Source organism: Pholcus phalangioides, unplaced genomic scaffold (genome assembly GCF_987345545.1).
Source record: "Pholcus phalangioides strain wild (caught in Gottingen) unplaced genomic scaffold, Ppha-v1.0 ptg000024l_1, whole genome shotgun sequence".
Classification (NCBI taxonomy): domain Eukaryota; kingdom Metazoa; phylum Arthropoda; class Arachnida; order Araneae; family Pholcidae; genus Pholcus; species Pholcus phalangioides.
The window spans coordinates 25,136,373-25,145,430 of record NW_028301616.1 but is presented as its reverse complement, the minus strand read 5'-3'; the positions used below and the strand labels follow the sequence as shown (position 1 = coordinate 25,145,430).

The window sequence follows — 9,058 nt, the reverse complement described above, 5'->3', positions numbered from 1 at the left end:
AATACATTATTCTCGTCTATCCACTTCACAAACTGCCTTTTGATGATAATTTCCAAAATTTTCGAGAGGGAGCTCGTCAAACTCACTGGACGATAATTAGACACCACTTCTCTACTACCCTTCTTAAATATCGGAACAACGTTAGCCAGTTTCCAATCTCTCGGGACGATACCCTCAGCAACACTACTCCTGTATATCTGTGCGACTGGCCCCAACAATTCATTAGCACCTTCCCTGAGAACCCTGGGATAGATATCATCTGGTCCTGGTGCTTTGCTTGCAATGAACCAATATGATATTTTTCAAGGGAAAAAAATGATATTTAGGCAACTTTTATTTGATTTTTTGAAAACAACCACTTGGTTAAAACCAAGGTTTAAACCAAACAACCCTGGTAGTCATTAAAATCTTCCATCTGGGTGGAAAAAAATAATTTTGTATATTTACTTCTTTATGGTCTTGGACAGTAACTAACATTAATCATTCATAATTGTAGTCCACATTTTGTGTATTGGTGAAACAACAGTTTGCATAACAAAGCGGTTGCATACATAAGCCTATTCTAGGTTATATAATTCTGATGCTACCCAATAGCATTCATTGGTCTTCTGTATTTATAGGGCATGCAGAGGCATAAATAATATTTACAATGCTCAGCAAAGAGCTAGAAATGAAAGTGTTTCATTAATCAAAAACGATGACACTGACATTAGAGTGAAATGTAAGCAAATACCTTTAAAAAAAAGGGACAACGCAGTAAAACTACCCGTTTCACCTTGACTTATTAACATTAAACGTTGTAGTTTAAACATTTTGCACTGCTTTTGTAAGTGCTCTCAAAAAGAGTGTCATTCTTAAAAACTCATGTCTTCATAATTTGCTGTGCATTGTCAAAGGGAGTGGACTGTGAAGACTCCAAAAAAATGTAATATATATTGTAAGGAGACAGAAAAGAATTATGTGGTTGATAGTACCCCTATTTTGGCCAAAAACTGTTTGTTACCAAGTCATTTCCCTTTGGCTCAAGTCGAGGGAAAACAATTTTTTTAGGTTTATTTATCTTGCTATGATCGTGTTGTACAAGGAGGGTAACCCTTCACTTCCTACTTTTTCTTATTTTTTTGAGTGGAATCCCTGTGGTTCCCAACTTTGAGGCTTGGATGAGAGCTGATTTCCCCTTTGCAAAGCGTCGCCACAGAGAACAGACTGACAGCACTAAAATTCATGCGGAACACTACATACATGCTCAGGCTGTTAGTTATACATAAACACTTCAGCACATCTTATTCAGTAGTAAATTTTCCGGGGCAATAGACGGAAGTTTTGTCCAGGTTTGAAGTTATGCCTATTCTTTTTTGGGAGAATAATGTTATGATACTCCACACAGCTTCTCTGAGGTCACTACTCAAAACAGATTTCCAACCACTCGCATGACACCGTTAATACGCATATGTTTATCAAAAACGGCTTTGGTTAGTGTTCATACGTATTATAAAATATATAACAATACTTTTAGGCAAATTATTTCGCGCCAGCCGCCATGGCAAAAGCGAAATCGTTAATCAACCTTGCCGTTTGGCGTTAAGTCGCTAACTAACGGTATCAGAAAATGATGTGCATTCGAATACACTGTTCCCGCCCGGGAAAGGTGATTTTTTTTCCTGAGGTCCCCCGCCTGGCTAAAAATAATTTCGCCTGCCAGTTTGCAATGAAAATATACAGTCGAACCCCGTTATAGTGAACCATCTGTGAACCCAATATAAATTTCACTATTTCTTAGCATTTGATGGTGGTTTTGTTGGAAACATTCACTGCGAATAACACAAAGTTTACTAATAAATTATTAATTATTTAAATAGACAATCAAATATTAGAAAGGAAGAATTTGGAAGTAAAGTAATTTTTGAATTTTAAAGTAAATTTGGAATCTACGAAAAGCTCGTCGATTTGCTTATCGACGATTAGGGGAGTGCAAACTTTTTTTTGCTATACATTTGCCATAGCAGAAAAAAGTATTCGGAATGTTTTTCAGCCACTTTCACTTCATACCGACGTTGTAGCTGCTTTTGTTCCATCCAGATTTTTTTTCGTGAGCTACCATGATTATGTTGCGATTTTTCCACTCTAGATTTCAATAAGGAAAATTCCATGCATATTGCTGATTGCTGGCTCCAGGGCCGTAACTAAGCTGGGGCAACCGGGGCACTGAGCCAAATGGGAGGGGGGGGGGTGCCTCGCAAAAAAATGTATATTGTTTATTTGCATTATACATTTTTTGCTTATTTTGCATTCATTGCTTAGTTTGCATTATTTTTTCCTTTTTAAAGGGCCCCAAGAAGGTACGCTTCCGCCCTGATTAGCTCCATCTTCAGTACGTTTGATTATTTTTATTTTATCAATTGAAAATGCTTTCCTCTTTACGGAATTCGCCATTTTTACCGATTTTTTTTTCAGGTGCCTCTAGGTCTGTTCTACTATTGTTCCGATTTTTCAAGGGGTGGGATCTTGTAGTGGAACCACTGCAGGCTCATAGCCAGTAATTTCGTTCCGGGGACCAAAGTGATAGAACAATAGGTTTGGCCATCTTTTTCCCTTCTTGGGTCATTTCTTACATTTCGGGGTGAACCAGTGGATTCCTAGAAACGGCAGGAAGGATGAAAGAGTGGGATTTGACACAGAAGTCAATTAATGCTGTCTTTCGGGATCCTAAATGTGTAAGCTTACCTTTAAAAACTGGAAAAAAATCTGCGGAAGGGACATTTCTCAGTTCACTATAAGCGAATTTTCATTCTCAGTAGTTCACTATAGGAGTTTAAAATAACATTTTTTATATATGTAAAGTATTCAGTTGGGACCACCAAAAAAGTTCACTGTAGCGAAGTTCGATTATTTCAGATCTCTTGAAAATTGCAACAGGATCTTATGATGAGCATGAGTCTTCCCCCCCCTCTCCCACGGCATTTCAGGACCCCTGAATGGTGCTGCCACGAGTCCCTCGTGAACGCATTGATCATATGTTCTCGAGAAAAATGCGGGACATCGCCATCACAAATTGACAAAAGTAAACAAAGTTGTCAACTATCACTAAAAAACATCAATGCCGTTAAAAAGAAAGCACTACTGCAAATTGCAGTAAATTGAGATGAATGCTAGGAAATAAAACTTTTAACATGGTAAATGTGAGATGAATATTTTTATTTAAAGTCGTAATTACGAAAATATGAGTTTGAAAGATAATTTTAATCCTTGATTTCAATAAAGAGTAAGAATTCAAGCTGGCATCGTTGAAAACACGTAAAACGGGTCACTTCAAAAAAAAAAAATCAAGCGGCCGAAATCACTGGATGTATGGTCACCGTCAAGCTTATATTACAGGAGGGAGTATGACGACAGTGGTCTCCGTCTTGGCAGTGCTGAGAACGGTGTCCCCCAACATCTCCGTCGGAAGATCAACTGACTCGGGGAAAACAAACACGACCCCTGTTGTGAAAACTACAACAACTACGAACTAAAAACTGTGGTCAATGCCGTCCTCCTTCTGTTGTTTACCTTTTTCCCTTTTCTGCTTCCCGGGCCACGATGTTTTGCCGCTCCGTATAACCCCATTTTAATCATGTTATATAATAGTTATTTTTGTCACATTAAAGTAAGCTAATTTCCTACAATATGCTGATCAATACAATTCCGTTTTCGGCTCCACCATTTCTTAAAAATACAACAGATATGGCGACGAGGAAAGTTTGAATGTTGGTACCTTTTTCCGAATGATGGCGAAAACTAATCCCAGTGCCGCGGATATTCATCAGGTGCTACTTCAACAGCAGCAATGGATGGAAAATTTGTTGGCAGCTCAGCAACGAAACCAACAGGCACTGCTGGAGCGAATTCTTGGACGACGAGCCGGATCACCGAAGGTAAGCGTCTCTGCATTTCGATAGGATCCACGACCGTTGGAGCACGTACCTGTGCTGCCTGAATCAACATTTCGAAGCCCACGGCGTCACCGAAGACGAGCAGAAACGTGCATATTTCTTGTCATGGGTCGGTGTTGAAACTTTTGAATTACTTCAGAAACTGTTCGCGGAAGCCGATGTCGCAACTCGTTCGTATGCGGACATTGTACAGAAACTTACTTCTTATTTCGAATCTAAAACCCATGTGTTTGCTGCTAGATGTGAATTTCTCAGATGTCATATGCAATCAGGCCATACGTACGCGGAATGGGTCGCTAACTTACGAGGAATTGCAAGGGACTGTAGATTTGTATGTAGTCGTGATGGATGTTCCCAATCTTTCGTGGACTCTCTAATTCGTGATACCATAGTTCTTCATACTCCTCACGACCAAGTTCGCTCTGCGGCTCTCCAGCATACGAACCCCAGTCTTGAAGATGTCCTCAAAATTGCGGAAGCTTTTGAAGCTACCCAGTGCACCGTACGAACCCCAGTCTTGAAGATGTCCTCAAAATTGCGGAAGCTTTTGAAGCTACCCAGCGCACCGTGCGGACTCTGAAAGAGAATCCTGATGGTCCATCAACTTTCAATAATCTTCCGCAGTGTGAAGTTCTGCAAATGAAAAATTCATACTCAAAGTCGCGGTCGAAGAATTCCGAGAGAAGTGAAATTCAGTCTTCGAAAAAACCTGGTGATGTACCTGGTACCTGTTATGGCTGTGGCGGCAGACACCTGAGGTCCGAGTGTAAATTTCGTGAGGCCACTTGTAATTTTTGCAAAAAAGTAGGCCATATTTCTGCCGTTTGCTATTCAAGAAAAAAATCTAATGCAAAGAAAAATTTTCCAAATCAGAAACATCAGCGCGCTAATACCTCTTTTCAGATTGCAGAAACTGTGAATGCTGGCGTGGACTGTACAGATAACAAATTACTCATTTCATTGATGGTTAATAACCAATAGATGCCTTTTCAATTAGATACGGGTGCTTCATGTTCCTTAGTTGGGACCAGTGGATACAAAGCTCTTGGGTCACCACTGTGCAGTCCATCTACTACAAAGCTGAAAGGATATGGCTGTGTTGAAGTTCCGCTGAAAGGAAAAATTCTGGTCACAGTAAAATATAAGGGTAAAATCATGGACCTTCCTCTTCTTGTTACGGATACTGCAGAAGAATGTAACATTTTTGGACTAGACTGGTTCAAAGCGTTTGATTTTCACATTGATGACTCTGTTCAGCGAGTGATTACATTGGCAACAACTACTCTTCATGAAAAATTGTCTGCACAAGTTTTCCAGAGGCATGAAAATGTATTTCGAGATGAACTTGGGAAGTGTAATTCTTACAAGGCTAGTGTTTTTCTGAAGCCAAATGCTCGACCGAAGTTCTGCAAAGCACGTCCCATTCTATTTTCTCAGGAGATTGCTGTCAAAGCAGAAATTGATCGTCTCACTTCTGCAGGCATTTGGAAACCATGTACTACAAGTCAATGGGCAGCTCCTATAGTTGTTGTAAATAAGCCGAATGGTTCTATTCGCATTTGCGGTGACTACAAAGTTGCAGTGAACTCTCAAATTGATGTAAATCAGTACCCTATTCCAAGACCTGAAGAATTATTCCAGAAACTCAAAAATGGGCAAAGGTTTTCCAAGATAGATCTTTCCGATGCCTATCTTCAACTTGAGTTGGATGACGATTCAAAGAGACTGTTAGTTGTTAATACACCCTATGGATTGTTCGAGTGCCAAAGACTTCCTTTCGGAGTGGCTAGTGCACCAGCCATATTCCAGTGCTTCCTTGAGCAGCTCATAGCTGGTATTCCTGGTTGTGCTAATTACCTGGATGACATTATTATCACAGCTCCTAATGACGAGGAGCACTGCAAAGCTCTCGATGAACTCTTCCATCGTCTAGAAGGCAATGGTCTTCGCTGTAGCAAGCCAAAATGCAAATTATTCCAGTCCGAAGTTGAGTACTTGGGGTACATAGTCAATGCAGATGGGATGCGACCATCAGATTCAAATATTGCTGCCTCCTCCTACTAACGATTCAAGGTGCGAGACTGCTCCCAAACCTGCTGATGGTGGTTCTGCGGTTACTGCCAATACTTCAGTTGGACATCCTGAATGCTCTGCACCGATTTCGAGTCAACCCTCTTCTGTTCTTCGTAGGTCAACTCGTAAGAGAACACCGGTCGAGAGATTCATTCCATTGTGAGGGGAGGGAATGTTGTGAAAACTACAACAACTACGAACTAAAAACTGTGGTCAATGCCGTCCTCCTTCTGTTGTTTACCTTTTTACCTTTTCTGCTTCCCGGGCCACGATGTTTTGCCGCTCCGTATAACCCCATTTTAATCATGTTATATAATAGTTATTTTTGTCACATTAAAGTAAGCTAATTTCCTACAATATGCTGATCAATACAATTCCGTTTTCGGCTCCACCATTTCTTAAAAATACAACAACCCCCATAGAGATCAATGTTAAAATTCCCCATTTTACTGTATAAATGCAGATATTTAGTGGGGGGGGGGGGTTCCTGCCACATCGATAATTTTAAAAATTGAATTTTTGATTTTCGAAATATTGAGTTCGCTTAGAAATACGAAGTCCAGAAAATTAAATATAAAATAATGAGCCAGACCCACAACATTAATTTCAGCTTTTTATTTATATCTTCTCAAGCACGAAAATGAGAATTAATGTCTCCGTATTGTCTTATATTATCCAATTGAATCAATCCATACAGTTTAGGAAGTTTTGAAATTAATTATGGGCCCATATGAATTACATTTAAGAAATTCCGCAACTTTAATCAAGCATTTTTTGAAGCAAAAACAGGCAGATCGATAACTTGAAGTTAAAAAAAATTTCGAAATATCTAGCTCCCGTAAAAAAAAAAAGAAAAAACGATTCATTTCTATGTTTCTTTAATTTTGATTTTTTCCATTCATGAGTCGCATGTGACATTCCTTTCATGAGAGTAATTAAAGATAATACCAGAATTAATGAAAGAGATACTTTCAGCTTTGACGAAATTTATACTTTCAAAATTAATGAAAGTGATAATTCCAAAATTAATGAACGAGATTATTTCAATTCCAAAAGAAATGAAAGTGATAATTCCAGCATTAATGAAAGATAATTCCAGAATTAATGAAAGATACTTTAATCATTGACGAAATATATAATTTCAAAATTAATGAAAGTGATAATTCCGGAATTAATGAAAGAAAAATTCTAGACTTAATTAAAGAGATAATTCAAAATTAATGAAAGAAAAAATTATAGAATTAATGGAAGATATAATTTCAGCATTAATGAAGTGATAATTCCAATTAACTGAAAGCGATAACTCCAGCATTAATGAAAGAAAAAATCCAGCATTGATGAAAGTGATAGTTCCAAAATTAATGGAAGATAATTCCAGAATCAATGAAAGAAATAATTCCAGGATTAATAAAAGAAACAAATCCAGAATTGATGAAAGCAATTACTCCAGAAGTAATGAAAGAAATAATAACTAAAAAGGAAATAATTCCAGGAATTAATTAAGGAAAATTCAAGAATTGAAAAAAATTTTCATCATTAACGAAAGAAATTATTCCAGTACTAATGAAAAATAAATAATTTATATAATCTTCTTCCATCTTTTTAGATAAGTTTATTCTTTTTTTTTAATCTGTACGAAATATTAGAGACCGAACTGTACATTTCTATGGGCAAACGAACTTTGTTTTCACCGAGTCACGTGATTTCCTTGCATTTGATGTCTTAAGCCGTGGTCAGCTCAGTGGCCGTGGTCAAAGCCGGGTTTTCCTAGGAGTAGGTTTCCACAGCGCGCGCTGCGTGAAAACGCTAATTGGTCAAAAAAACCTGAATTTCAAGTTTTTAACCAATCATCGTTTTCACGTTGCACACAGCCCAGAAATTCTACTCCTAGGAAAACACGGCTTAAGCCGTCGCGGCGGCTGGATGCTCCCTCCAGTGATATAAGCTCGTCACCCATGGAGGAAAGAATAACTTACTAATTTTAATAACCTTTATAATTCTTCCCTCCATGCTCGTCACCGGATACGTAACACATACGCATGCGTATAGGGATATATCAGGGCCGTAGACTGCCCTGGATATACGTAGGCTGACCATATTTCCTCGAGAGAAATACGGGACATCGGGATTCCAAATACGGGACTTTGCCAATTATCGCCAAAACCAAAGTTGCCAAATATTGTTGAAATTACGGATACATCACAATGGCGGGAAATGATCCATTACTGCAAATTGCAGTGGATTAAAATGTATTCCACAGAAAAAAAGCGTTTACCAAGGCAAATGTGGGAGATTAATATCCCATATATAGTTGTAACTATCATAAAATAATTTGAGTTGAAAAATAATTTCAATCTTCGACTGTAATAAAGAATAAAAATTCAAGTAGGCTTCGTGTGAAATACGGGAAAAACCGGGACACTTTTGCCAAAAAGTCGGGACGGCCAAAAAAAGAGAAAATACCGGGACTGTCCCGGGTACGTATATATATATATATTCAATACTGCCGTGAGTCTCGCGTAAAAAGAAAACAGTTTGTCCCGTATATTGCGGGTTATATAGTCAAGTTATGAATCTGCCTGTATTTTTTTTTTTTGGATTATGTCATTTGTGAAGTGAGTCCTGGTCGTCTGTGTGTCTCCACAAGTGTGTTCAGCGCGATTTCGGTTTTGGTTGTCTGCGGCAGTCCGTTATTCTTCCACATCGTAGGGCATTCGCCTCGTTCCCGCAATTGGAATAAACCAGTTAGAAATTTATTTATTGTTCCATAAATGCTTTCGAATTTGATAAATGCTTTACGATTTATGAAATGCTCATTATTGTTTTGTTAGCGATTTTTTTTAGGAAGATATATTTCTTTGGAGAAACGCCTATTAATTCCATTTGATGGATATTGTTTCAATTTTGGAACGGGGCTGTGTCAGTGCATTTTATGCTCACCCGGGCAAGTTGAGGCTTCGGAAGTGTTTTGGAGTTGTGAGTGCTGTCTGGGCCGCACCCGGGGGGGGGGGGAGAACGAGGTAGAGGCCAGATTTATAGTTTTACCACCAGTT

The 9,058-nt window shown here is 38.6% G+C and overlaps 1 protein-coding gene across 1 annotated transcript in view; it reads left to right on the top strand.

Moving 5' to 3' along the window:
• The first annotated feature begins 8,647 nt into the window (after window positions 1-8,647).
• Window positions 8,648-9,058, top strand: part of LOC149069076 (uncharacterized) — a 29,346-nt gene continuing 28,935 nt past the window's right edge. The window contains exon 1 of the mRNA XM_089250958.1: window positions 8,648-8,749. The gene's annotated coding sequence lies outside the window, so the exon portion shown is untranslated. The remainder of the gene's footprint in view (window positions 8,750-9,058) is intronic.